At 38.4% G+C, this 27,657-nt stretch overlaps 1 long non-coding RNA gene across 1 annotated transcript in view; it reads right to left on the bottom strand.

The window, feature by feature from the left end:
• Positions 1-15,364: 15,364 nt before the first annotated feature.
• The window catches only part of LOC129634296 (uncharacterized), a 58,697-nt gene continuing 46,404 nt past the window's right edge, over positions 15,365-27,657 (bottom strand). Inside the window, exon 3 of the long non-coding RNA XR_008705541.1 lies at positions 15,365-17,724. This is a non-coding gene — a long non-coding RNA (uncharacterized LOC129634296). The remainder of the gene's footprint in view (positions 17,725-27,657) is intronic.

Here is a 27,657-nt window from a genome sequence, read left to right as displayed (position 1 = left end):
ATATAGCAGTGTATTTTTAGTTATCAAGCATTGCTCTAGGGATTTAAGAAGGCAGGGAACTAGAAAGAAATCAAATCAATTTTACAAAATTATGTTGTCGAACTTGCTTTATTAATATGTCTACATTTGTTCTTTTATACTCCTTTGTAATCTTTAGAGAAAAAAATATATAGTTTCCAAAACAAAACATACAAAAAACACGGTAAGATCCAAAAATGTATCTGTTAGTGTCCAAACAGTAAAATAAGAAAAGAAAACTTTTTTTTAGTATTTAAAACAAAAAGACCAGGTATTGTTCAGGTGGTAGAAGAGACTGAGAAACAAACCCATTTCAGGGAAGAAAGATGGAGACCAGCTCCTGCAGTGCTCAACCAGCATGCCCAGGCTGGAAGGACAAAGGGAATAGATGTGCCCAAAGAACCCAAGACCTGGGTCACCCACTCTCTTCTCCCAGGTGTTGGCTTCACCTTTTCTGTGAGTTACATGTTCAGACTGACCTTTAAATAATCTTTATAGCTCCATGAAAGTCCTTGCGAAGTCTCTGACAGAGTCACATAACTTTCTCCCCTTGTCTCTGAAATTATCACTGTGGCAGAGTGGGTTATTCATATATTAAGGCTGAGGTCATGGGCCATGAGGTGACATGGACTCACAGGACTAGGAATGGATTGTGTTAAAGACAGGAATATGGATGTGGATTGACTTAAGAGTCTGTAATACAGAGTGAAGTCAGAAATATAAAAACACATATTATATATTAATCCATACATGTAGAATCTAGAAAAATGGTACAGATGAACCTATTTGCAAGACAGGAATAGAGATACAGACATGGAGACCAGACTTGTGGATATGGAGGTGGGGAGGAAAGGGTGGACGAATTGGAAGATTAGGATACACACACACACACACACACACACGCACATATTACCATGTGTAAAATATCTAGCTAGTGGGAACCTGCTGTGTAACACAGGGAATTACACTTGGTGCTCTGTGATGACCCAGAGGAGTGGGACTGTGGGCGGGAGGTCCAAGAGGGAGAGCATCTGTGTATACATATAGCTGATTCACTTCCTTGTACATCAGAAACTAACATGGCAGTGTAAAGCAATTATACTTCAATTAAAAAAAAATAAAAGGCAGGGGATGAAAGCAGCTCTAACAAAACCACACAGTCTAAAGTAATCATGGAATACGAGTCAGAGAGTGGTAGTTGTGCTCCACAGAAAAGATTTATTACCATCAGATATATTCATGTTTACTGCACAAAGCTTAGAGTTCCTCAGAGTTATATTCTATACAGAGAACACAAACTAATTCCATCTACTCAGAGAGTATATTGGAAAACAAGTGAGGAAGATATGGAATTAGGGATGACCTTGAGTCCCTCAGATGTATGTTTGTTGAAAAGGTGTATCTTTGCTATTTATTATTAATAAAGCTTTGTAACACTTGTAAATGATACATACTTGTATATTCTAGAGAAGCATAATAGCAATTTCAAGTCTTCTTCCAGCAATATCACCATCACACATGTTTTAATTATGTAGTAAGCAAATCCTGTAAGGAGGCAGTGGAAAAATGGGAAGAGGAAGACTCCTTGGGGTACTGCTGGCTTTAGCAGGCAGCAGCAGCAATTACCAGATTAGAAAGAGAGAAAGAACAAAAAGCTGAAGGCAGGAAGCCTCATTTCAAGTATCAGCAGTTGTTTTGAAAGGATCATCTTGATGGCTCTGGTAAGGAAGAAGGAAAAGTGTTAGGAAAAGTGAACTGTGGTGTTGGAGAAGACGCTTGAGAGTCCCTTGGACTGCAAGGAGGTCCAACCAGTCCATCCTAAAGGAGATCAGTCCTGGTTGTTCATTGGAAGGACTGATACTGAAGCTGAAACTCCAATATTTTGACCACCTGATGCGAAGAGCTGACTCACTGGAAAAGACTGTGATGCTGGGAAAGATTGGGTCAGGAGGAGAAGGGGATGACAGAGGATGAGATGGTTGGATGGCATCACCGACTCGATGGACATGGGTTTGGGTGGACTCTGGGAGCTGGTGATGGACAGGGGAGGCCTGGCGTGCTATGGTTCATGGGGTCGCAAAGAGTTGGACACGACTGAGCAACTGAACTGAACTGATGTGAGAGGTGTTTACAATTCAGATGATACATACTGTAAAATATCAGCTGAGTTAAAGCCTTCCCTCTGAAAAATATGCACAATATCCAGTGCTATAAGACTATGCCTTATTTTTCTCTATTGCAGAGTTTCTATTTTTCAGCAGTATTGGAGAAAGAATGAAGAGAAGCTGCAAAAAGTGATTAGAAATCGAAACTATGTTACAGGAAAATGAGCATAAAATTTGCTAAGAGCTTTTCATCACCTACATTATGCTTAAATACCACAATAATCAGACACGTGACAGAGTATCTGCTTAGTTCTCACAGCATAGCGATTCTCAGAAGTTTTTCATTCTAAATTTCATTTCAGAGGATCATCAAAATAATAGAGCAGTAAAACTAAATAGCAATGAAATATAATGAGAGGGGAAAGGCATCAGTTCTGTAAGCAGGAAAGTGTTAAGAATGTTTTTAAATGAGATTAGATTTGCAATGCATGGAAGGTCAATGAGGCAAATACAAGTTATACTAAAAGGCATAGATTTCAATATTGCCTGAACTTTTTTGTAGGTGGATATGATGAAATCTAGAACTAAAAGAGAGATGGAAAGAGACTATGTTTGAAAGCATATGCTGTTTGGGTTTACTATGATTTCAAAAATAAGATATCTTTAAAAATAACACTGACTTCATCATTATGAATGACCTAATGTAAAGAGGTTTCAAATCAACAATTAGTTCTCTTTTATTGTCCAAACCACTGCCTATAAGCGTTTTAGAATGTTTTAGCAAAATGACTGAATTTGTCACTAACTACCATCTTTGAGCTTTCATACTGTACCAATTCTGTCCATGATCATTTAGTATCAATTTAAAAAAGTATTGAGAATTCAGTCTCTATTTGCTGTACATTGTTTTATTCTAGAGAAAGAATTTCATTCATATCTAGGAAAGTAGACAGTTAATGCTAATCTTAAAATACACTGGCAACTGAAAATCATTTGCATAAATGTTTTGATATCTGACTTTGGAAAATAAACAGATTGTAGTAAACCACTCTTTCAATTATATTTGAGTTTATTCTCTGTAATTACCTAAATAATAAACTCTAGAGACATAGATTTTCAGCATAAAGTTCCTAACATAAGAATTAGCTACACTATATGCTTCAAGGTATAGTTGTGGTCTTATTTTATTCTGTCTATATATTTCAAATCAGTTTGTCAATATTAATAATCAGTATGCTAGAATTCTAATTTTTGACTAGATAACAATATTTACCAATTTCTCTGTAACTTAAAAGTCTACTTCCCATATTAGGCAGAACTCCCCAGATGTATTTTCTTAAGAAAAAAGTTGAAAATTAATTATGATCTTATTTCATTTTTGTTTGGTATTTGTTTTTGCTCCACTACTTTTAAAATTGAAAATCTAGTTTCCTTGATGAAATTTTTAAACAAAATTGAATCCCTCAAAATAAAACTTTCCACAGGTCTTCATGAGCTATGAAAATTTGATTTTTTTATACACATAGAACTGAAAATAAAACTAAAATTGGATCCCCATACTTCCAAGGAAATGGTTAACTTTCTTCCAAAAAAATTCTTTTCTCTTTTAATTTTCTCATCACTGCAAAAATACAAAAAAAGCAAAAATAAAGCCTAAAAATATATTTTAAAAAAATACACAAAAGCATTTTTTGTGTCGATTCATTATGGATAAAACTTTAACAGACAACAGAAATTTTATGTAATATTTGCTAGACAAGTCAAATGCGAGACATTTAATCTGATCTTAAATTTGATTTACATTTCTCTAATATGGGAATTATTATTATGGGGAACTCCATATAGATAAAAAACTTTGCTGATGATCCACAGTTCTTCTTTTAAGAAATCTAATGAAACTAGTTTTTAATTAAAAAAAAAAAGCTACCGAAGAAAGTAGTGTGCCAGAAATGACTTGTATAGCATGAACATATTTTGTGTAACAAAATAAATGTACAGATAACGCTGACTTAGATGTGGTGGAAAATAGAAATCTGAACCAATAAAAAATACCAAGTGGAGAATGATTTATTAATGTAATGAATACTACTTTTACCTTGAAATATAAACAATATTATGCACTGCTGCTGCTGCTAAGTCACTTCAGACGTGTCCGACTCTGTGCGACCCCATAGACAGCAGCCCACCAGTCTCCTCTGTCCATTGGATTCTCCAGGCAAGAAAATTGGAGTGGGTTGCCATTTCCTTCTCCAATTATGCACTGCAAAGTTAATCAATTCAGGTGCTAGTTACAAGTAGTGACAGACTGGGCTTCCCTGGTGGCTTAGTGGTAAAGAAAGTGCCTGCCAATGCAAGGAGACACAGGCTCAATCCCTGGGTTGGGAATATCCCCCTGGAGAAAGAAATGGCAACCCACTCCAGTATTCTTGCCTGGGAAATCCCATGGACAGAGGAACCTGGTGGGCTACAGTCCATGGGGTGGCAAAAGAGTTGGACACAACTTAGCAACCAAACAACAATAAGTGTGAGAGTATCTAAAAACAGTTTTGGTATTTGAATGGAGAGTGTCAGGGTGCTGGGTTGGCTTTTAAGGTGATCTTCAAAGACTAGATGATACAAGGGAGTAAACTATGCTTAGCTCTAGGAAGAACACACCATGAATAATACCTTATCCGGTGTCTGAGGTCCTCACTGTCCCAGAGAAAGGATAGGCATATGTTCAGTTACCCAAGGTAGATGTGCCAAGTGACACAGTAAGGTAAACTAAGACCCCAGGAGAGGTGTATGTGGTGAAATAATTCATGTTGGAAAATGGAAGATTTTTTACAGAGAACATAGCATTGGTGAAGTGTACTGGAGAATATGTAATTTATTGAATTTTAGGTTAATAAGAAGGTCATATGAACAGAAATATAATAAAAATAAAATCAACAGTAGCAAGGCTGTACTGCTGGATATTGTTTGTCTTTTTTTTAAAGAAATGGCTAGTGTGAACCAGAGGCAATTCAAGCTTCATGGAACTTCCTCGATCAAAAATGAAATGTGACAAAAGCGGAAATGAGGCTTCTCCTGTAGTTTGTAAATGAATAAAATACATTCTCTAGTCATGTACTTTGTCTTGTTTTCATTTCCACTGCTGGATAGAGTCGTCATGATGAAAAAAGATGCCACATGAGCAAAGAAAACCAAGAACAGGAGTAAGGAGGCATTTTTGTGGTAGACCGGTTATAAAAATAACCATAACCGTTAGTAAAAGTCATGTACATAGGTTTGCCTTAATGGCAAAAAGCACAATGGCTAAGAAGATGGTACTCAAAAACACGCTTACTTACTTCTAATTTAAAATGAATATACGTGTCAGTTTTCATGATTTTGAGAGGTTCTGGTCAACATAAGTGACAGGAGTCAGAAGACTCTTTAGAGAGAAATAAAATATCCCCCGAGTTTGGCTTTGATAAAGATCTTCAGTCTTGATAAAATAAAGATATCCTGAATTTAGCAACCTCCCCTATAACAGAGCCCAATGTATGTGCAGATATAAATCTGAGCCCATCAGCATCAGCCCTGGGACTCGGGGGCAGGGGAACTGCTGCAACATGCCAATGATCACACTGCTCTCTATGCCTCAAATATCAAAGCCCTTAGTGTTTGATCCAAGAATCGTGTTCTTTATGCCAATACCCAAGAAACTGTGGCATGTGGATTTGTTAGCTTGCAAGTTAGGTAAGATATTAGACCTTTCACAGTTCTTGATTTTAGAATTAAGAAGACAAGTGAACTGGTGCCTAAGACTTACCCAAAACATCCCTCCAAATTCACTGATCAGAATATGGCGGGGAGAGGGGGGAGTGGGGGGTGGTAAACTTGGAAGTCTGAAATACCATCAAGCTCTGCAGGTAATTCATACAAACGTACCCCTTTAGTATCTCAATATTAGTACATTATTCATCCTCTAAGCTATGCAAACTAGATAATGTACTTTTCCTATCAAAGGTGCAGAAAATCAGTGGATGCATCTTGCATAGAGGTTGGTACAATACTGATAGCAGTATTGCAAAGTGAGGTCTTCTGTCTCAGAATTTGCTGCTGCTGCTGCTAAGTCACTTCAGTCATGTCTGACTCTGTGCGACCCCAGAGACGGCAGCCCACCAGGCTCCCCCGTCTCTGGGATTCTCCAGGCAAGAACACTGGAGTGGGTTGCCATTTCCTTCTCCAATGCAGGAAAGTGAAAAGTGAAAGGGAAGTCGCTCAGTCGTGTCCGACTCTTAGTGACCCCATGGACTACAGCCTACCAGGCTCCTCTGTCCATGGGATTTTCCAGGCAAGAGTACTGGAGTGGGGTGCCATCGCCTTCTCTGGTCTCAGAGTTTAGCGATTGTTAAACTTTTAACTAAGAATTTTTAATTAAGGATTTTCCCTAAGCCACTTGTCTTCTGTTGATACAGGTACAGCTCCTAGAGTGATGCTGAAAATACTTGCTTGACAGTTCTTAGATGTGACAAGATCACTGCTTTCATTTACTTAGCCCAGATGACATGAATCTGATAGAGGTGAAGGTTTTTTTCTGATTTAATTCACTTTTTAAAAATCTCATTCTTTCTCCATTACTTTCTGCCACATACTCCAGCTTCTCTGGCCTGGGAGTTAGATCATCTTTCTGTTTTTCTATTTCTTTCTAGTGACTTTCTGCCCTGTCAAAATTCAATCATTTTGCATATCTGTTTTTATTCATTATGTATTTTTTTCTCTTATTTACAGAAATTGGGCAATACCCAATCTCCAAATAAACAAAATCTTCGTCTGAAGACCTGAAATGTAAGTGGGAGTAGGAATTCCTCTCACCTATCATAAACTTATCTGAAGAAGGTACAACTGATGTTGTGGAGCCATGTGTAGAGTTATTGTTCCCAAAGGAAGACCTGGGAGATGAACGGTGCCTTCTGCTGTAATAGAAAACCAATCTACTTAGTGCCCTGGATAGTCAGATTGCTTATTCTAGCAACCTGGTCTGTCACCCCTAAAGCATTTCTTCTATAGTTCTTGTCAGCTTCAGTGACTTTGAAATTAATAGACTGTTACCAATAATACATTTACAGTCTTCAGTGGATAAAAAGGCAATCGTTTACACGTGATATTTTGGAGAGGAACACGTTGTATTTAATACAGTGTGGTAAAGCAGCACTAATGCCATCTCTCAGTGGTTCTTGCCAATTAAGTTGATAGTAAGGGTCACAGTGGTCAATTTTTATATATAAGGAATTTTAAAACTATGGAGGGCACTATCCAGTATGATCAACCCTCACAAAAAAAAAAAAAAAAAACATTATAAATGAATCAAAGTGAAAAAAAAAATCCTGGAAGGAACATAAAATATTTTTAAGGAAATATTCTGTATAAGGTCAATTATATATTTCCTTTTTACCATCTCCCAGGTTCTCAAGTTCAAGGCTTGATTTTTTTTTCAAATTAATACTTCGTGTTGCTGTAAATAAGTGAGAAGAAACAGACTTTTGCCATCCTATTGTCTCTCTAAAGTTCACTGGATCTTCCTTAATCATTCATGAATATTCAGTATTTTTCATCTTGGCAGAGAAAGCAACATGGCTTGAGTTTACAATTAACTTGTTGGGAGTAAACAATCTTTAGCCAACTTTACATCCTACCTAGACATGTGAAAAGATAAACAGCACAGAGGTATTAACAACAAACTGATCACACATATAGCTTTCTGACATGGTTGAGTCTTATAGCAAAATAGAATAGACCACGAGATATTTTAAGTTCACTGTGTTTTTATGATAGATTAATCACATATTTTCAATTAGGAATGTGAGGAAATGCAATGGGCTTTACTCCAAAGTTTAAAGTAAGTTGCATTTTGTTCTTACTGCTTTGTATTTAACGGCATTTTATTTTATATAAAAGAAACAAAAATACAAATTTATCCTCAACCACCAACATGTAGGGAATAGTTTCTGTTTACTTTACGTGATGTATCATATGTCTATTTCCTCTTCTGAGAGAAACAATGATTAGGATATTGGTTGTTGTTTGGTCCTAGGTTCAATGCTTTTGCAGCCCCATAGACAGTAGCCTGCCAGGCTCCTCTGTCCATGGTATTCCTAGGCAAGAACACTGGTGTGGGTTGGCATTTCAGGGATCTTTCTGACCCAGGGAAAAAACCCATGTCTCTTGTATCTTCTGCATTGGCAGGTGGGTTCTTTACCACTGAGCCACCTGGGAAGCTCCCATGAGAATATGCTCCAATTTTCGTTCAATAACTCTCTTCCAGGATTTAATTGCTTACAAATTTTGTTATGCTTTCATAAATAAGATCCTTTAATTATACTAAACAGGAACAGATATGTCCCTATTACAAGATTGCTGAACCTTGGGTTTTCATCTATTGACATTTACATAATGAGTCAACTGATTTTCCCATTTAATATAATTCAATCCTGTTAACAAGATCAATGTAGGTAATGCTAGATACTTAAAACTTATTCATTAAAAATACAACTTTCTCATAATATCCATTGATTCATTCTAACTTAATTCGATAAAATCTGCTTATGTTTTGTGAAGTGTTAAAAGTGTTAGTCATTCAGGCGTGTCCAACTCTTTATGACCCCAAGGACTGTAGCCCACCAGGGTCCTCTGTCCATGGAATTCTTCAGGCGGGAATACCGGAATGGGTAGCCCCTCCCTTCTCCAAGGGATCTTCCCAATTCAGGGACTGAACTCAGGTCTCCTGTACTGCAAGCAGATTCTTAACCATCTGAGCCACAGTGGCTCCCAACGTGTCAGTCACTCAGTTGTGTCCGACTCTTTGCCATCCCATGAGCTATAGCCCACCAGGCTCCTCTGTCTATGGAATTCTCTAGGCAAGAATACTGGAGTAGGTAGCCATTTCCTTTAAACTAAGAATTAGTTTTGATGTCATTCTAATTCTGATGTCATTCTGTCATATGATATCTTTCTGCATTCTGATGTCAGAGGTTGTATCAAGTAGAAACTCCATAATTTAATGGTAAGGAAACCTCAGATATATCACTGAAACATTTGAGTTTTGGTTGCCTGATGTGCAGAAATAGTATAAGGAAAAATGTTTCCTTCCAAACAGAGTTTTAAGGATGATACCTGTGGCCAGTAGGGGGTTCTATCACAGTGCCTAGCATTTGGTGATTAATAATTATTGTCAATAAGTATTTTTAATCTCCCTGAGATTTACAAGTTAAAATTGTTCTAAAGAAAGAAATGGTAGAAGACAAACATGGATTTAGGGGAAAAGTGACAAATAAAGATTCCAAGAATTTAAACTCCTGCTTTATGAAGGCCATGTGTTTACCTGACTCTGTGAAAAAAGGAGGCCTATTTAGTCTTCTTAGGATGTGACTTTGAATAGTAGTCCAAGTGGAAAAAAAAAATTATTTGGTATTGTATATTTCTACTTTCTAAATTATAAAAATAGCAATATTTTAATTAAAAATTCACACATGCATACATATTAGAAGATAGTATATAAAAATGGAAAGTGGGTATGTCAAGGTGATGATGTTTAGAATGATTTATCAAAATTGCTGTAATGGCCATAGGGTATTACCTTTCTTAAATATTTTTTTTATGAAAACACATCTTTCAGAGCCCTCTTTGTTCCCCTAATGTTTATAAAATATCTTTCAATTATTAGGAACTTTAAAAGATTAATATAATACATTTAATTTGTGGAAAGGATAAGTATAAATGTGAATAAGGCCTATTCTTTTAATGTCACTGAGAGCTTTAACTACATTAAAAAACTATTAAAACTCTAAAAAAATCCATATGCTTTCTAAGGAAAAGTGAAATTTTAGCAAATCTCACATTCAACATGGGAGAAAAAGATCTTCAAAATGCCTGCCAAATTGCATTTTATCTTTTTTATACTTACTAGTTTAAGGATCTTTCATGTCATAATTTATGTTAAATTCATGATTCAATTTGGACTTAACATAATATCTGAAGATAAAATAAGTAGAGTCAGAGAAATCATGTGAAGAAATGTTTTCATGTAATGTGGTAAGAAAAGTAAATGTATTTAGGCAACTATGTATTTTTAGCCTATAAATCTCAAAAGTGCATAATGAAATATTCCCAGGTATCTCTTATTGTATACAAATGTACTTCTTATCAATGGCTTAAAACAGTGACACTTTTGTTTTTTCCCAAGTCTGTGAGGGACAGGGTTTAACTGGGCTCTTCTCACTCTGGATGGCTCATGCAACTGCCATCTGAAGGTAGATGGAGCTGGGGAGACACTGCAAACTTTCCACGCATTTCTGGCACCTGACCTGGGAAGATCAAAAATCTGGGAGCAAATACACTGGGCCCTTTATAGCCACCGTTTCATGTAAGAGACAAACATCCATAGATTTTGGTACCTACGGGGGTTCCTGGAACCAATCCATGGATACCAAGAAATGACTGTTACTTAAGGGGGCCTCTCTAATACCTCTCTTATCTCTATATGTTCTTACAACTCTCTGCAGCTCCCTTTTACAACCCCTCCCTCCCTACCTGAGGGGTAGCTGGACATCCCATGTGGTAGCCACAGGCTCTCAGAGCAAGGGCCCCAAGAGGGACCAGCAGCGGCTTCATCCATGACCTTATCTCACCTGTTCCTGGAAGACATACTTCATCACTTCCACTGTATTCTGTTCACTGAGGCTACTGAAAAGGGCTCTTCCACTAAAAGAAAAGGACATTGTTCCTGCCTTTTGATGGAAGGAGGGTCAAAAGAATTACAGCCATGTTTTTAAACTACTTCTGAGATACCAATTAACGTCATAGAATTAGACAGCTAGCACAATGAAAACCCACAGGCCATCGCCTTTTAGAAATTCTGTTTCATCTGAAATGAGCCACTAGATAGCAATGTTCCGGCCACTGAAGCAGGGTTTACAGGGAGAGTTCATGATGTTTGGGCTCCTCAGCATGCAGCGATTTTCCTGAGCAAGCAAGTTCCAATCACCTGATGCTTCCTTTGCTTCCTCAGCAGCTGAAGCATCAATTGTCTTGAATTTCACTTCCATTCAAAGCAAATAGTGTGTTATTGACGGTGAGACATGCGTGCTTGGCATTTAGAAATCCTGCAAGGCAGCTGTTTTGTTTCTGCCAGACATTAAACTGATTACAGAAGATTAAATGTAATATTTGTTGGAGAGCAAGCAACACAGAACTTGGCAGAGTGTACAATTAGAGTTTTGAAAAAAAAAAAGTGGTTAAAAGAATATTATCCTTTGTCAAATGGCAAAGTGTTCTGCAAAGTGGATTTTTCTTTTTACAATTCAACCAACATCTGAGCAAAGCAACTATTGATTTTTTAAAAGTTGGCTGCCATTTAAATGGGGCAATTAGTTAAAGACTGAGAATAAGCAAAAATCTTGCAATGCAACTGCTGTGGGTGCCCTGTGACTAATTTAAATCTTTTTAAAGACACAGATTCTAAGTCTCAGGGGAAAAAGCTCAGAGGGAATTTGTCAGGGCCGGTGTGCCTGAAGTTATAGTAGAAAATAAGCTCTCTCCAGATCTGCCTTTTAAGGCTAATAACATTCTAATTATAGAGCGAGTATGGTTGCCACTACTCGCTGAAAGCATTCTGTGGATTTAAAAAGCAAATTGAACTGAAGACGCACAGCTAATGTAACTGTAGCATCTGCGGTTCTCACAGATTTATTCAGTCAAAACCAAGGTATCCTTCAAGGTGACCCGAATGATGGGGGCAGGGGTGTGTTATCTCAGGTATGATTAATAAATCATCACTTCACACATGACTCTAAGAATGATTTATCCTGGAAAATATCTCTCATCTTTTGGATAATATCAAACACTTAAAATCACTTCAGAGAGTTTTGAAATACCTCATTATGAAGTGCTCCTAACAGACTTAAAATTTAATGGTATTGCCTCCTTTTCTACATTTGTGACATTTGACAAGGTGAGATAATTACTTGAATACCATATTCATAATTACCTCTTGTGGTGTGGAGTTATTTTCCAAATGGAGTTTTCATAAAAATGTTACTCAAGAGCTCTTTTAAAACTGCTCTTAGTCTTGGACTATCCCTTGTCTTCTAAAATTTGCTTCCCTAATAATCTGTCTGAGAGGGCCAGTTACACAACTCAAAATGATGAAAATTTAAGCCAACCATGAAATAAGATTAAAAGTAGTATTAACATAGAAATGCTTCTTCCCTCTAAATGTGACATTGCAAAATGAAGATGTACATTATATGGACCAAGAAGAAACAGTTAAGAAACCAATGATTCATTTTTCAAGAACAATTTACATGTATTGTTTCTACCTTGTAAAATGACTTTTTGGCTTAAGAGTGGGATGGAGAGCAGAAATGAGGACCTAACATCGTTTCTTGGGAAGCGAGAAGGCATCAGTGAAGACTGTTGCCAAGGGTGTGAGCCTTTAGACTTTCCTCTGTTCTGAGTTCAATATTTAAAGGACACTGAAGAAACATTAATAGACCTAGTGATTACCATCCTAAGTGAAGTAAGTCAGACAGAGAAAAGATAAATACCATAGGATAATACTTACATGTAGAATCTAAAATATGTCAGAAATGAACTAAACTATGAACAGACTCACAGGCAGAATAGACTTGTAGTGGCCAAAGGAGAGGGGAGGTGAGGTGATGAAGGGATGGTATGGTAGTTTGGAATTAACTAATGCAACCTAGTATATCTGTATGATAAACATATACACTTATGGATGGATAAACAAGGTCCCACTGTATGGCACAGGGAACGATAGTCAATATCCTGTGATTATATCATAATGGAAAAGAATATGAAAAAGAATGTATATATAACCAAGTCACTTTGCTATAGAGCAGAAATTAACACATTGCAAATCAACTTACTTGAAGAAAATAATTTTTTTAAAGGATAAATAAATGATTCTTTATAGAAAGTTTTACCTGATGACTTTCAAAATTCTTTACAGAAGGCAATATAATTCGGTCATCAGATTTTTTCTTTTAATGATTAGAGGATATATCTAGATTGTTGGGAAAATATAGTTAAAAACAGAATCTTGCAACCCTGAAAATTCCAGGAAGGTAAAGAGAAATAGATTTTATTATTGAATAAGCACTAAAACTTGAATAATACAGGCAATCTGCTAAAAGATGGCAAGGACAGAAAGCTGTGCTCTGCTCAGGAGTCCCACATACCCTATTATAGAGCCAGACAAACACGACTCATTACATCCAGGTGCAGGATGCAAAACCAGTCCTCAAATAAGAAGTTCACAGCACCAGTTCTCACAGAGTTCATACCAAATTCATAATTGAGGTGACCATTTGTGTTAATTGGCATTAACCAAAGGGAAAAAAGACAAACCTCATACTTTTAGGACAAAAAGCTTTCAGCCAGGAGCAAGGGGACTGCAAAAGTTAGGCTCCTGTCATCCACTGAGACTATAAGGTAGGGGAGATGGGGATATGAACAGCTTTGATGATTTCAAAAGAGTGGTTCCCAGGCCCTTGAGAAAGACACTTCTGAGTCCTAGAGCTGGCCAGAGACCCACTTAGCTTCTAAAAAAATTTCATACATTTATAAAAACTAGGAAAGAACTTAGACATTTTCTAAAGTAAATGCTCTAAGAAAAGGGAAGAAGGGCTTCTCCCTCATTCTAAACAGGAAGAATTAGGCCTTTTTATTTGTATTTGCCCTTCCAAGGGAAAGTGCATTCACAGAACTGAGAGAAAAATGACCAATTATATGGTGCAAGTTCATCATTTATGGATGAAGAGACTAAGAACCAGAAGATTAAAGTGATTTTCTCTGAAAGGACAAGCCCCAATTCCCACTCCAATATGCTTTCTAGTCACCATGATTGCCTCTAGAAACAGGTTCCTCAACCACAGGAAGAAGGGATAACCCTAGAGTAAATTGTTCCCTCCTATTTCATCACTGTTCTTCCAACTTGAAGCCTCTGCTTCATACACGAGCTCCCCAGTTTTCAATGCTCACACCTAATGCTCATGGTAATAGAACCTAATGGACAGACATACTTAGGCCAGGTCGTTTCTTCCCTGGGTTATGAGTTATGGCAGTAAAATTCCATATACTGGTAACTTCACAGGTGAACTTTAGAATGTGGGAAAGTAAAGGAATAGAAAGTCATACAACGTTTTCTCATGCATATAGATCTTCATATTTATTCCCAGAAAGTAACTGAATACAAATGACTCAGCTTCATCTTACCCAAAGTAGAACAGTTAGAACTCTCTATTGTGATGTTGCCACACCAACTCAGTTGTCATCTTCAGAGACAAATTTTACCCTTGTCATAATTGTAGGAATAAATTATTACCTGAACAGAAAGTAGATATATCTTTACATGTCTATCAGTTCAGTTCAGTTCAGTCACTCAGTTGTGTCTGACTCTCTGCAACCCCATGAATCGCAGCACGCCAGGCCTCCCTGTCCATCACTAACTCCCAGAGTTCACCCAAACTCCCGTCCATCAAGTCGGTGATTCCATCCAGCCATCTCATCCTCTGTCATCCCCTTCTTTTCCTGCCCCCAATCCCTCCCAGCATCAGTCTTTTCCAATGAGTCAGCTCTTCGCATGAGGTGGCCAAAGTACTGGAGTTTCAGCTTTAGCATCATTCCTTCCAAAGAACACTCAGGACTGATCTCCTTTAGAAAGGACTGGTTGGATCTCCTTGCAATCCAAGGGACTCTCAAGAGTCTTCTCCAACACCACAGTTCAAAAGCACCAATTCTTCGGCACTCGGCTTTCTTCACAGTCCAACTCTCACATCCATACATGACCACTGGAAAAACTATAGCCTTGACTAGACGGACCTCTGTTGGCAAAGTAATGTCTCTGCTTTTTAATATGCTATCTAGGTTGGTCATAACTTGGTAAATACGAGGTAGAAGCCATCAATTTAGAGGAGTACCTCTGAATTTTAAAAGACCCATTTCATCTTGGCTATGTTACGAAGTCATCATTTTCTTTTGCTTTAAGGGGTTCCAGAGGATTTTATAACTCTCTGCCCAGACACTGGGCTATTTAACATATAATGCCAACAAAGCCACTAATGTGGAACAAATTTACCTTAATTTCTCAGGGGTGTGTGTGTGTGTGTGTGTATATATATATATATATATATAATTTAAACAATCTGTCAAAAGACTAATGACTCAGACAAGGGCAGTATAAACTCACTGATTTTATTTAAAGTTAAAATCTGGTTCTTTTGCCAAATAGCCATAAAAATCAGAGCCAAAAGCAATACCAGAAGACAAAACTAACAAATTAAAAAATATACCGATCCTCATAATGATGGATTAAAAAGAAAAATAGACTGAGTTCCACTTGTAAAATCTGACATAAAAAGTAAAAGAGGTTGGAGAGGTTATTAGAAAGGACCATAAGCCAAGGAATACAGGGAGTCTCTAGAAACTAAAAAAGGCAACAAAATGTATTTTCTACTAGAACCTACATAGGGAATAGAATCCTATTAGCATCTTGAGATTAGCTTCATAGAATACATTTGAGATTTAAGATGTCCAGAACTGTAAGATAAGGTATTTGTGTTTTTTAAGCCACTACATGGGCTTCCCAGGTAGCTCAGATGGTTAAGAATCCGCCTGCAATGCAGATTTGACCAAACTGCAATGCAGTTTGATTCCTGGGTCAGAAAGTTCCCCTGCAGAAGGGATAGGCTACCCACTCCACTATTCTTGGGCTTCCCTGGTGGCTCAGAGGGTAAGGAATCTGCAAGTAATGTCGGAGACCTGGGTTTGATCCCTGGGTTTGGAAGATCCCCTGGCAGAGGGCATGGCAACCCACTCCAGTATTCTTGCCTGGAGAATCCCATGGACAGAGGAGCCTGGTAGGCTACAGTCTATGGGGTTGCAAAGAGTCAGACACAGACTGGGGTCAGACAGGACTGAGTGACTAAGCACAGCACAGCACAAGCCACTACATTCATGGTAATCTGTTACAGAAGCAATAGGAAACCAAAGTAGTGATGGATTTCACATTTGCCATTAAAATTCCAAGCTAGTTAGTACCAGGGACAACTGGTTCTCAGTTGTACTCAAATTCTGGAAAACAAGATAGAGAATGTGTATGTCAGCATACTCCCACCAAAGGGGGCTTGATAAGTGCTATATTTATCCACCAACTTGTACAAGTCTTTGGTTAAGGGTGGCTCATTGGTCAAAGGAGAGTGTTGTAAATATCCTCGTGTGGACTGATCTGTGGCTTATGGATTAGATTTCGAGGGTCAGAAAAAGCCCAAAGGCAAAGCAATTGAAGAGGCTGACATTTGGAAGACAGGCCAGTGTTTATGAAAATAATAAAGGCACTTGCAGCATTTAGTTTCACTCATACCCGACATTAACTTTACTCTTTCCTGTCATTGATTATTCAAGGTAGTGGCTAACCACAATTTCTTGGGGAAAAAAAGGACCTAGGAAGGTTTATGTGACAAGCTGCACTCCCAGTACTTAAGGAGATACCAAGGTCACAAAGGATAGCTTCTGCCTTTTCTATTATCCATTCTAGACATTACTATCCTTGATCAGAACTTCTGTTACTCTAGACTGATTTTCTAGTAGTGTAACTCAGACTTACTTTCACGAGACATTTGACTTTCTGTTTAAGAGTAAGCATGCTTATTGTCTGCACATGATTGCTACACTCCTCCATTTAGAGTTATCACCAGGTTCAACAGTCCCCATAGTAACCCTGAGGCACCCCAAATCTAGATATATCCATTCCTGATCCCATTAGTTGTCAGCAGTTTTATCTCCTCCATGAAAATCTGGGTTATTTATCCAAGGTGGTGTAATAACTCCTTTTTCTGCTTATCGATTGCAAAAATGACTCCAAAATGATTAGGCAAAAGAAAATTAAAACTAGTGAGAGCCTTGCTGTGCTACATAATAGGAGCAACACTTCTGCTCTAGCTATTAGAACTCTAGGTCAAGGAAACCAAAATATAAAGGGTGGAAGACTCAACCCTAACTGAGAGGCTAGTTGTGGTTTCCAGTTCAGTCTGTCTCTGATACAAGGGAAGAAAATTTCTTTAATCATGGTCATTAAGGCCTTCTTCCTTTTATACCAGGATCTAAGTTGTCAATTCCTTCCATGCCTGCTTTAGTGACATCTAACAGTCGAATTTTCTGTCCTTATATCCACTGTTGTCCTTACCTCCTTCAAATGTTAGACATGCTAAGTTAGCCAGTATATCTCATTTATTAGTACACACATGTGTGAACATGTTAATTCTGTTAGAATATCATGCCAGGATTATCTCACTATGGTGTTCTTATAGCCTTCTGGCTAGGGAGTGATGTGATGCAGTTTTTAATTCCATCCTAAGAATCTGCTTCCTACATTCAGTTTCAACAAGAATTATCTTAGTTTGGGATCCCCCAGAAGCTGACCCTGTGACAAATATCCAAATGCAAATAGTTTAAGAGGTAGAGCATAAAGAAAGCTGCGTGCTGAAGAATTGATGCTTTTGAACTGTGGTGTTGGTGAAGACTCTTGAGGATCCCTTGGACAGCAGGAAGATCAAACCTGTCAATGTAAAAGAAATCAATCCTGAATATTCATTGGAAGGACTGATGCTGAAGCTGAAATTCCAATGCTTTGGCCACCTGATGCGAAGAGTCAACTCATTGGAAAAGACCCTGACGCTAAGATTGAGAGCAGGAGGAGAAGAGGGCAACAGAGGATGAGATGGTTGGACGGCATCACTGACTCAATGGACATAAGTTTGAGAACACTCAGAGATAGCGAAGGACAGGGAAGATTGGCATGCTGCAGTCCATGGGGAAGCAAAGAGTCAGGACTTAATGACTAAACAACAACAACTCTAGAAATATCCAGGGTAGGAGACAGAAAATGAGAATGGAGGGCAGAGGAAGGCAGCTAATAAAGAATGGACTGACAAAACAAGTAAATTCTATGGGAATGGCGCTCAGTCCAATAGAGAAATTCTGGGAGCCTGTGTAGCACATAAGATTTGTGTTACTCGGCTCAGGGGCCATCATTTGAAAGCTGCTCCAGGTGTCACTAATTCTCTGTACTCTGGGCTGACTAAGCTAGGGGAGAGCACTCTGAAGTGGAGAGAAAATTCACACCTAGAGGGGTGTATGGAATTCTCTAGGCCAGGATACTGGAGTGGGTAGCCTTTCCCTTCTCCAGGGGATCTTCCAAGACCCAGGGATCAATCCCAGGTCTCCCACATTGCAGGCGGATTCTTTACCAGCTGATCCACAAGGGAAGCCCAAGAATACTGGAGTGGTTAGCCTATCCCTTCTCTAGCAGATCTTTGTGACCCAGGAATCAAACTGAGGTCTCCTGCATTGCACGTGGATTCTTTACCAACTAAGCAATCAGGGAAGCCCATTCAGGCAAATGAAAGTTTGTGCTAAAAGTTAGAAGTTAGATCAACATGCAAGGAAATGGTTAAATATGAGGGAAAGATAATGACCACGTCTCCTATACCCAATAATACTGTTTCCTAAAATCTGCCAGTATAAAAACTCCCTTCCCTTGAGGATTTCTCTTCCTAGAAAGCTGAGCGCCAAAGAATTGATGCTTTTCAACTGTGGTGTTGGAGAAAACTTGGACTGCAAGGAGATTCCCTTGGACTGCAAGGAGATCCAACCAGTCCATTCTAAAGGAGATCAGTTCTGGGTGTTCTTTGGAAGGACTGATGCTAAAGCTGAAACTCCAGTACATTGGCCACCTCATGAGAAGAGTTGACTCATTGGAAAAGACTCTGATGCTGGGAGGGATTGGGGGCAGGAGAAGGGGACGACAGAGAATGAGATGGCTGGATGGCATCACCGACTTGATGGACATGAGTTTGAGTGATCTCAGGGAGTTGGTGATGGACAGGGAGGCCTGGTGTGCTGCAATTCATGGGGTCACAAACATTCGGACACAACTGAGCTACTGAACTGAATCCATCAACATATTAGTAAAAAATAACATATACAATCCTCTCTGCTTATGAATACAAATATAGTTTGGGCTTAAATTTTTTTTTGGAATTCCAGATTCCACACAAACATTTCCTGAGTCCATTTAGAAATAATGACCATTATTCTCAGTCTATTTCTGTATTGGATTATCAGGGTAGCTGTATCAGTATACAGGTGTTAATCTAACCCTAAGCATACCCCCTGAACTGGGGATCATACAGTGCTTGTAGTTACCTTGGAATTCCAGGTTAAATTGACATCTTTACCAAATTTATTTGCTTCCTTTTCCAACAGCTGCAGTGATCTTAAATAGTTTTCTTCTATCTACTTTCCCAAGAGATCAATGGCTACAGATTTTATGCTGGCTGGGACCTACTTTTTTGGCTACTGTTCCAAAAGCATTAAGTTGCTGTTCCTTAGGAAATCTAGATTTTACCTTATTTTTTTTTAAGTTTAACATTTGCTATAATAGAAACAGACTTCCTACAGTGCCATTCACCACGGTGGCTACTGATTCCAGTCCTTTCTCAAAAGCACTAAAAGATACATTGACTGGTTGTCAAAATTCTTCCTTTTCAAATATTTTTCCAACCTTCTGAAACCTCAAAGCAAATACCAATAACCTACAAATACACAGATGACCTTTGGAGGACTCAAATAAAATATTTCTTTATTTTTCCTGAAGGCTTCTCAACTGGTTTCATGAGATTGTTATTCTGGAAAAGGGTATTGTCTTTTCAGTTTTTCCCTAGCACATACATATATATATTTTGTATTTATGTTTTGGTATGTTTCCATGTATATGCAAAGGAGACTAGAAAATATGTAGCTTTTTAAAATTTGGAGATGGTATAAATAGTAACTTTCAATTATAGCAACTCAAATCAAGTTTAGGGTTAAGCAATTATTCTTCCAGAAAGCTTTCTTTTGTGTACTGAAAATTCTAAATACAATAAATTACATGATGATGTAAGATTTGTGGAGTTTGCATATTAATGCATTATAATTTTTCCTGTTTACTATCTTAGCAAAAAAAAATCACTTGAGTGGTAATATCTCTAGATTAACATGCAGTAGACACTTGCTAAATGTAGTTACTATTGAAATACAAATTTTAAAACATGATTATTAATAGCATATATAGTAGCCTGAATAATGTTTCTCAAAAATAAAGGTGCTACTTCCTGGAACCTCCCAATGTTACTTTACATGACAAACATGGACTTTGTGGGTATGATTCAATTTGGATCTGGAGACGGTGAAACTGTTCTGTATTATCTAAGTGGACCCTAAATGTAATCATTAATGTCCTTATGAGAGAGGCAGAGGGAGATTCTGACTACAGAAGAGGAAATATGATTCCAGAAAGGGGTCATGAGCAAAAAATATATACAGGTACTCCAGAAGTTAGAAAAGATTAAAAAAACCGACTTTCTTATAACCCTTCGGAGAGAACCAGCCCTGTTAATACCTTGCTCTTAGCACCATAAGACTCATTTTGAACTTCTGGCCTCTAGAACTGTAAGATAATAAATATGTGTTGTTTTAAGCCACTAAGTCAGGTAATTTGTTACAGCAGCAACAAGAAATTATTACATTATATAAAGAAGTCTTTCTGGCATAGGGAAAAAAAGCAACCATGGTTATAGTTGCAGAAATTGTCTTGCAAAGAGATGAAATTCCCAGAATATTTGAGTAAAAATGACTATAACTCTAAGGAAATCTTTAGTTATAGAAAGCCTTCATTTCTAATCTGTTCCTAACACCTTTTGTGACTGAAATTCTGAAGTGTTAATATATGGCCTCAGTTGATTTTAAGACAAGTGATAAAAAATGATTACATGTGTCTTCTAAAAATTTTTTAAGCAGTAGTCTTTATACAGGGTATGTGGTCTCAATTCACTCTTTGCCACCCTGTTCAGAAAGAATGTGATCATTTATTCTCAGGAATATGCAAGTTAATGTGATTGGCTTTTATTTTAATATAGGTCATAACCTAACCATAAAAAAATGGAGTCTTTGTTTATTTTACTGAGAAGCAGATTATACTTCTTCAAGGATCCCTAACATCACATTTAGAAGGAAACCGATATCCGCAAAGAATCAAGTCCCCCTAAGGCCAAATGAAGCAAGATCAGCTCATGCAACCCTGGGTGATCAAGAGTACAAGAAACATACTCTAGAAACAAGAAAGTAACTGTAAAGCCTTAGGGCTTAGATTTCAATCTGTAAGTTACAGAGCCCTGACCTACTTCTTTCCTTCTCCTAAATGTGGACCCCAAGGGAGTAAATTCTCTAAGAGCTTCAGTGTTGTAACAGGAAAAGACAACAGGCACAATGATGTGAGCAGCTTCCCAGGGCTAAGTTTTAGATAACACCATCTCAACCAGTGAGGTGCAAGAGGATGCTAGATCAGAAATGAGTGTTTAGGATGGACTAAACCTGATGTTTTACTTCCTTATGAGTCCACAATGGGTGGCATTGAAAGGTAATAAGGGGAATGGAGAATTTAGTAGGAGAACATCAAGTGCAAAGTAGATGCATAAATAAAATTCTACGCCTGTTCTATATTATGTGCCTTTTTGTTAGAAGGAAGAGACCATAAATCAGTCTGTCAGCTTACACCATGGGGCTCATAATAGATTTATAACAAAAAGAATTATGAAAAATTAACATGCAGTATGTCATTTATAATCAACTTGAGCCTGAAGAATTGAGGATTATCTGACATTTCTAGGTTCCATAAAGGTTTATTTTACTTTAGATACAGGGATAGGAGGAATAAGAATTAGGAATCAATATGCATAAATTAGAGATACTCCAAGTTGAAACCAGCCAGTTGGTATCTGCATGGATCTGAGCAGAGGGATTCATGAGTTTTCTGGAAAAGGTGTTGTAAAGATAGATGTGCTTTCATTTGGAAGGTGGAAATCAGAGAATTTCAGTAAATAGAAACCAGTTGGGGATCTTTTTTTTTTATTTCCTTTTTTTTTAAATTTTATTTTTTAACTTTACAGTATTGTATTGGTTTTGCCATACATCAACATGAATCCGCCACAGGTATACATGTGTTCCCCATCCTGAACACCCCTCCCTCCTCCCTCCCCATACCATCCCTCTGGGTCATCCCAGTGCACCAGCCCCAAGCATCCCGTATCCTGCATCGAACCTGGACTGGCGGCTCATTTCATATATGATATTATACATGTTTCAATGCCATTCTCCCAAATCATCGCACCCTCTCCCTCTCCCACAGAGTCCAAAAGACTGTTCTATACATCAGTGTCTCTTTTGCTGTCTCGCATACACGGTTATCGTTACCATCTTTCTAAATTCCATATATATGCATTAGTATACTGTATTGGTGTTTTTCTTTCTGGCTTACTTCACTCGGTATAATAGGCTCCAGTTTCATCCACCTCATTAGAACTGATTCAAATGTATTCTTTTTAATGGCTGAGTAACACTCCATTGTGTATATGTACCACCACTTTCTTATCCATTCATCTGCTGATGGACATCTAGGTTGCTTCCATGTCCTGGCTATTATAAACAGTGCTGTGATGAACATTGGGGTACACGTGTCTCTTTCCCTTCTGGTTTCCTCAGTGTGTATGCCCAGCAGTGGGATTGCTGGATCATAAGGCAGGTCTATTTCCAGTTTTTTAAGGAAGCTCCACACTGTTCTCCATAGTGGCTGTACTAGTTTGCATTCCCACCAACAGTGTAAGAGGGTTCCCTTTTCTCCACACCCTCTCCAGCATTTATTGCTTGTACACTTTTGTATCGCAGCCATTCTGACTGGCGTGAAATGGTACCTCACAGTGGTTTTGATTTGCATTTCTCTGATAATGAGTGATGTTGAGCATCTTTTCATGTGTTTGTTAGCCATCTGTATGTCTTCTTTGGAGAATTGTCTATTTAGTTCTTTGGCCCATTTTTTGATTGGGTCATTTATTTTTCTGGAATTGAGCTGTAGGAGTTTCTTGTATATTTTTGAGATAATCAGAAGCCCACATAATTCTCAGGTCATTTAATCCCTAAATTCTATTTCTCAGTTCTAGTCTTGTATATTTTTGAGATAATCAGAAGCCCACATAATTCTCAGGTCATTTAATCCCTAAATTCTATTTCTCAGTTCTAGTCTAGTATGCTATATCCTTTCCTTTGGTTCCCCAGAGATTAACTTTTATTTCTCCTCTTCCATTCTACCTCTCATTTGGTCATATCCAGAAAATGAGACAGGCTCAACAGCTGTGGCACACAGGCTTAGTTTCTCTTTGGCATGTGGGATCTTCCCAGATCAGGGTCAAACCCATGTCTCCTGCACTGGAGGTGGGTTCTTTACTGCTGAGCCACCAGCAAAGCTCTGAAAGGTGGACTCTTAACCACTATATCACCAAGAAAGTTCCCTGCTCTGTGGGGTTTGGACTTCCCAGGTGGCACAGTAGCAAAGAATCTGCCTGCCAATGCAGCACACACAAGAGTCTTGGGTTCATCACCTCAGTCGGGAAGATCCCCTGGAGTAGGAAATGGCAATCCATTTCATTATTCTTGCCTAGAAAATTCTATGGACAGAGGAGCCTGGTGGGGTACAGTCCATGGAGTCACAAAGAGTTGGACACAACTGAGCACGCACACATACAGAAAATGAGGATCAAGTAGTAGGGAAAGAAGAACATCAAGACAAAAATCTACATTCTCATTTTTTTGTGAAATGAAAGAACTGCATAGTCAGGCACTTATCTCTGCTAGCTAGTGGTCTAACACCTATATGAGACATTTATTCTCCTATAGAATCCATAAGAGAATTATGAGCTTGAAACTAGAAGGTGTATTGATAGATGTGTCCATAGGCATAGGATATATTAGCTCAATGCTGTACATTCATGGCATTGAGATTACAAATATTTGTTCTCTAGTCATAGATGGGACATTACATTTTTCAGAGAAGAGAAAGAAGCTCAAAACACATAGCGGGGCAAAACTAATACAGTGATGTAAAGTTTAAAAATAAAATAAAATTAAAAAAAAAAAACACATAGCGGGTCAAATTATGACAGGATACAAATGAGGATGAAGGATAGGAATTAAATCCAAAATGGCTAAAGAAGGAATCCAAGAGTCTACTTATATTTCACACAGTTGGAAGAGTAGCCCTGGAGAAAAACATTTTCCAAATTTCTACAGAAAGTTGTATGAAGACATCAGTTTATAGAAATGACTATCACTATGTTTCATTTCACCCTAAGGCAAAAATATATTTAGTCTTCCCATTCCTTTTCCCAACTACTTGAATACTATATTAATCTTTGTGATCAACAATCCTCAACAAAATTAGCAGCTATATATTATGAATTTAGTTTACTGTGAAGTTATATGAATAATATTCTCATCCACTATTCCCTAACTTCTTCGAGAAGTTCTACTTCCAAATGCTCCTCAATCTTAGGAAGCAAACACTGGATGTGAAAATTCTAACAGCTAACAGAGATGGGTTAATTGTATTCTGGGAAGGAAGTCACTTCGTATGGAGGTAGAGAAAAATCTTTACCTCTATCCCTGCTGAAGATAGATGTCATTAATAGAATTGAAAATTTGAAATTGGTCTGTGCATATCAATTTGTATTTCCAACATACATGAGTATCCAACGCTGAGAACCAGGAGAACAACACACACGCACACACACTCACACATACTCTCTCTCTAGCAAGCACCATTTTGGGGTGATCTCTCCTCATTAAAGGATGGATAAGCAAGCATTGTATAAAACAAATATTGTGCCTACAGTTAAAGGGGGAGAATCAGCCTGGTAAGAAAGAGGCAGGCACAGAGACGACTTCTAAGGGGCAAAGTTTGTTGTCTGTAAGAATTATGAAGCACAGTGGGAATTCCACCCAATGGGCACACGCTTCTCTTGAGCTTCCCAACTCAGTGGTGCATATCAAGCTGCACAAGCAACCAGCAAAGTTGTTCAGTGTAGTTTTGACAGGAACATAAGAACTCTGATTAGTCTATTCGCCCTGCGTTTACACTGCACAGAGAGAAGGTGAAATTTAAATGGTTTGATTCTACTCATAAAGAACTCTCTATTGAAAACAGCTTAAAGCAGTTGTCAGAAATACAAAGGTCACATTCTTCGGAGTATCCAGATTGCCAAGTATCTTAACTCTGTAAACAACTCGGGTTTAAACGAGTTTCCATCATGGAGATAGGAAGAAGGAAGATCCATGCAAATGAATGTGCTCTCTTACTAAAATGGCTTTGCCCTCAACTCTGGCCCAGTTTACTGATGAGTCAGTTATACCTCAGGGACTTGAAGCCCTCTTCCCCTGCCTTGTGCTGTGCTGTGGTTAATCGCTCAATCGAGTCCAACTCTTTGTGACTCCATGGATTGTAGCCCACCAGGCTCCTCTTTCCTTGGGGATTCTCCAGGCAAGAATACTGGAGTGGGTTTCCATGCCCTCCTCCAGGGGATCTTCCCGACCCAGGGATAGAACCCAGGTCTCCTGCATTGCAGGTGGATTTTTTAATCCTCTGAGCCAACAGGGAAGCCCAAAAATACTGGAGTGGGTAGCCTATTCTTTCTCCAGGGGAACTTCCTGACCCAGGAATTGAACCAAGGTCTCCTGCATTGCAGGCGGATTCTTTACCAGCTGAGTTCCAGGGAAGCCCCTCCCTGCCTTAGGCCCAGCCTAATGTTAGTAAAGGTTTAAAGCATTGCATAGATTAAAAGACTGACTTTTCCCATTCACACTAGACCTGTATCAAAACTGTGGTTCTGTAGATTTTGGTATCTCCCTAGAAAGGAAAGAAAAACAAAAGCAGAGCTGACATGTCTGTCTCAGGCACTCTTGAGGCAGGCTGGTTCTTTCCTGATGTTCTGAGGAGGTGCGGGAGGGTAGGAGAAGTGCTGCCAGGAGCAGCTTCTCACCAGCAGGGGAGACCCCACTCTCCTCCCATGGCCATGCTTGTGCTTGGGAAAGCAGTGATCATGACCAATCCAATTTCCTGAGTCTCAAACGCAAAGGACAGTCTATCCCTCAGCTCAATAACAAGTTTCTGGATTTTACTAAATCTATCAGATAGAGCAGTGTTGGGAAGGTATGGGAAGTTTGCACTAGAATGCCTAATAGGCCATTCTACCAGACCAATCCCATTGCTGTACTATTTGCAGAGTGTGGGATGTAACTGGTTGGGGGAGGGAACTCAATACGAGGGAAATACCTTGACCAAAGCTTCCTGAGACCACTTCCTCTGAGCCTTCCTATCCAGTTGAGGCTAATGAGGTGAACCATTTAGCCTCTCAAGATGTTTGACAACATCTTAATTTGTTTTGTTCAGAGACCTTAAAAATGGATCCGAGCAGGGTATTTTTTTCTATTTAGTTTATCTCGAGGCCACACTGTACTTTCAACTGTTACACACCACTTTGTTTCTCATCTCCAGTTATGTCAGTTAAGTAGTACAAAAACTCACAAGACAAGGTTACACAATGAGCACGGACTGCCACGTAACTAACACATAGACATACTCTCTGTCTGTGGCCACACACACCCTTGTCTATCCACCAACCTTCTATCTAGTATGAAATGCTTCAAGTTTACTCACATTTTGCAACAACATAATGGAAACATTTCCAGTCCTTGATTCTCCTGTAAATCACTGCCTTGTTGATTTCAGCTATTCAACATGCAAAAAAATCTAGAATTTGCATCTCCAAACCAGACTACAGTACTAAAATTTCAACTGATGAATTCCTACTAGTTTACATCTACATTAAGATAGCTAATAGATGTCTCAAATCTGACGTGTTTGTGGTATTTAGTCTCCAGCATGGTCCCCAGTGAATCACACGCCCATTATTCAATACCTTTGGAGACCCCTGTCTCTCTGAGTTTGCATAGGGTCCTATGATATGCTTAATCCAATAAATGTAGAATTAGTAGGTGGTGCTTGATCAAGTCCTAAGCCTGATGAAGGCTTTGCAAACTCTGATTTGTGCTTTTAGAGCCCCAAATCACCATTAAGTGGTCCAGATTCTGTGCTGAAGAGACTAGGTAGAGAGACCACATGAAAAAGTCACTCAGAGAGAAACCCACTTGGTCTCCGTATAATAGATTTCCAGCCATCCACACCAAAACACTAGACACATTTGGAAAAAACCATATTGAACTTATCATCCCCAGTCATCATTTGCCTGTATCTTCCTACATCCTTAGGAGAGACTCCAAAGATGACAGTCCAAAGACAATACAGATGATCAGTCATTCCTCAATTATAAAAAAAAATTAATCAGGTGACTTTTAAGCCAGCATGATGTAGGATGTTATTTATGTAGCAACTAATAACCTTACCTGGATATGCCTAAAGCATCTTCTTGTTTGGATGCTTAAGAGAGATTTTGGGGAGGGAGGAGGGAGGAGGGTTCAGGATGGGGAACACATGTGTACCTGTGGTGGATTCATTTTGATATTTGGCAAATCTAATACAGTTATGTTAAGTTTAAAAATAAAA

This window comes from Bubalus kerabau, chromosome 19 (genome assembly GCF_029407905.1).
Source record: "Bubalus kerabau isolate K-KA32 ecotype Philippines breed swamp buffalo chromosome 19, PCC_UOA_SB_1v2, whole genome shotgun sequence".
NCBI lineage: Eukaryota > Metazoa > Chordata > Mammalia > Artiodactyla > Bovidae > Bubalus > Bubalus kerabau.
The sequence above is the reverse complement of the archived record's forward strand: the minus strand, read 5'-3'. Positions and strand labels throughout refer to the sequence as shown.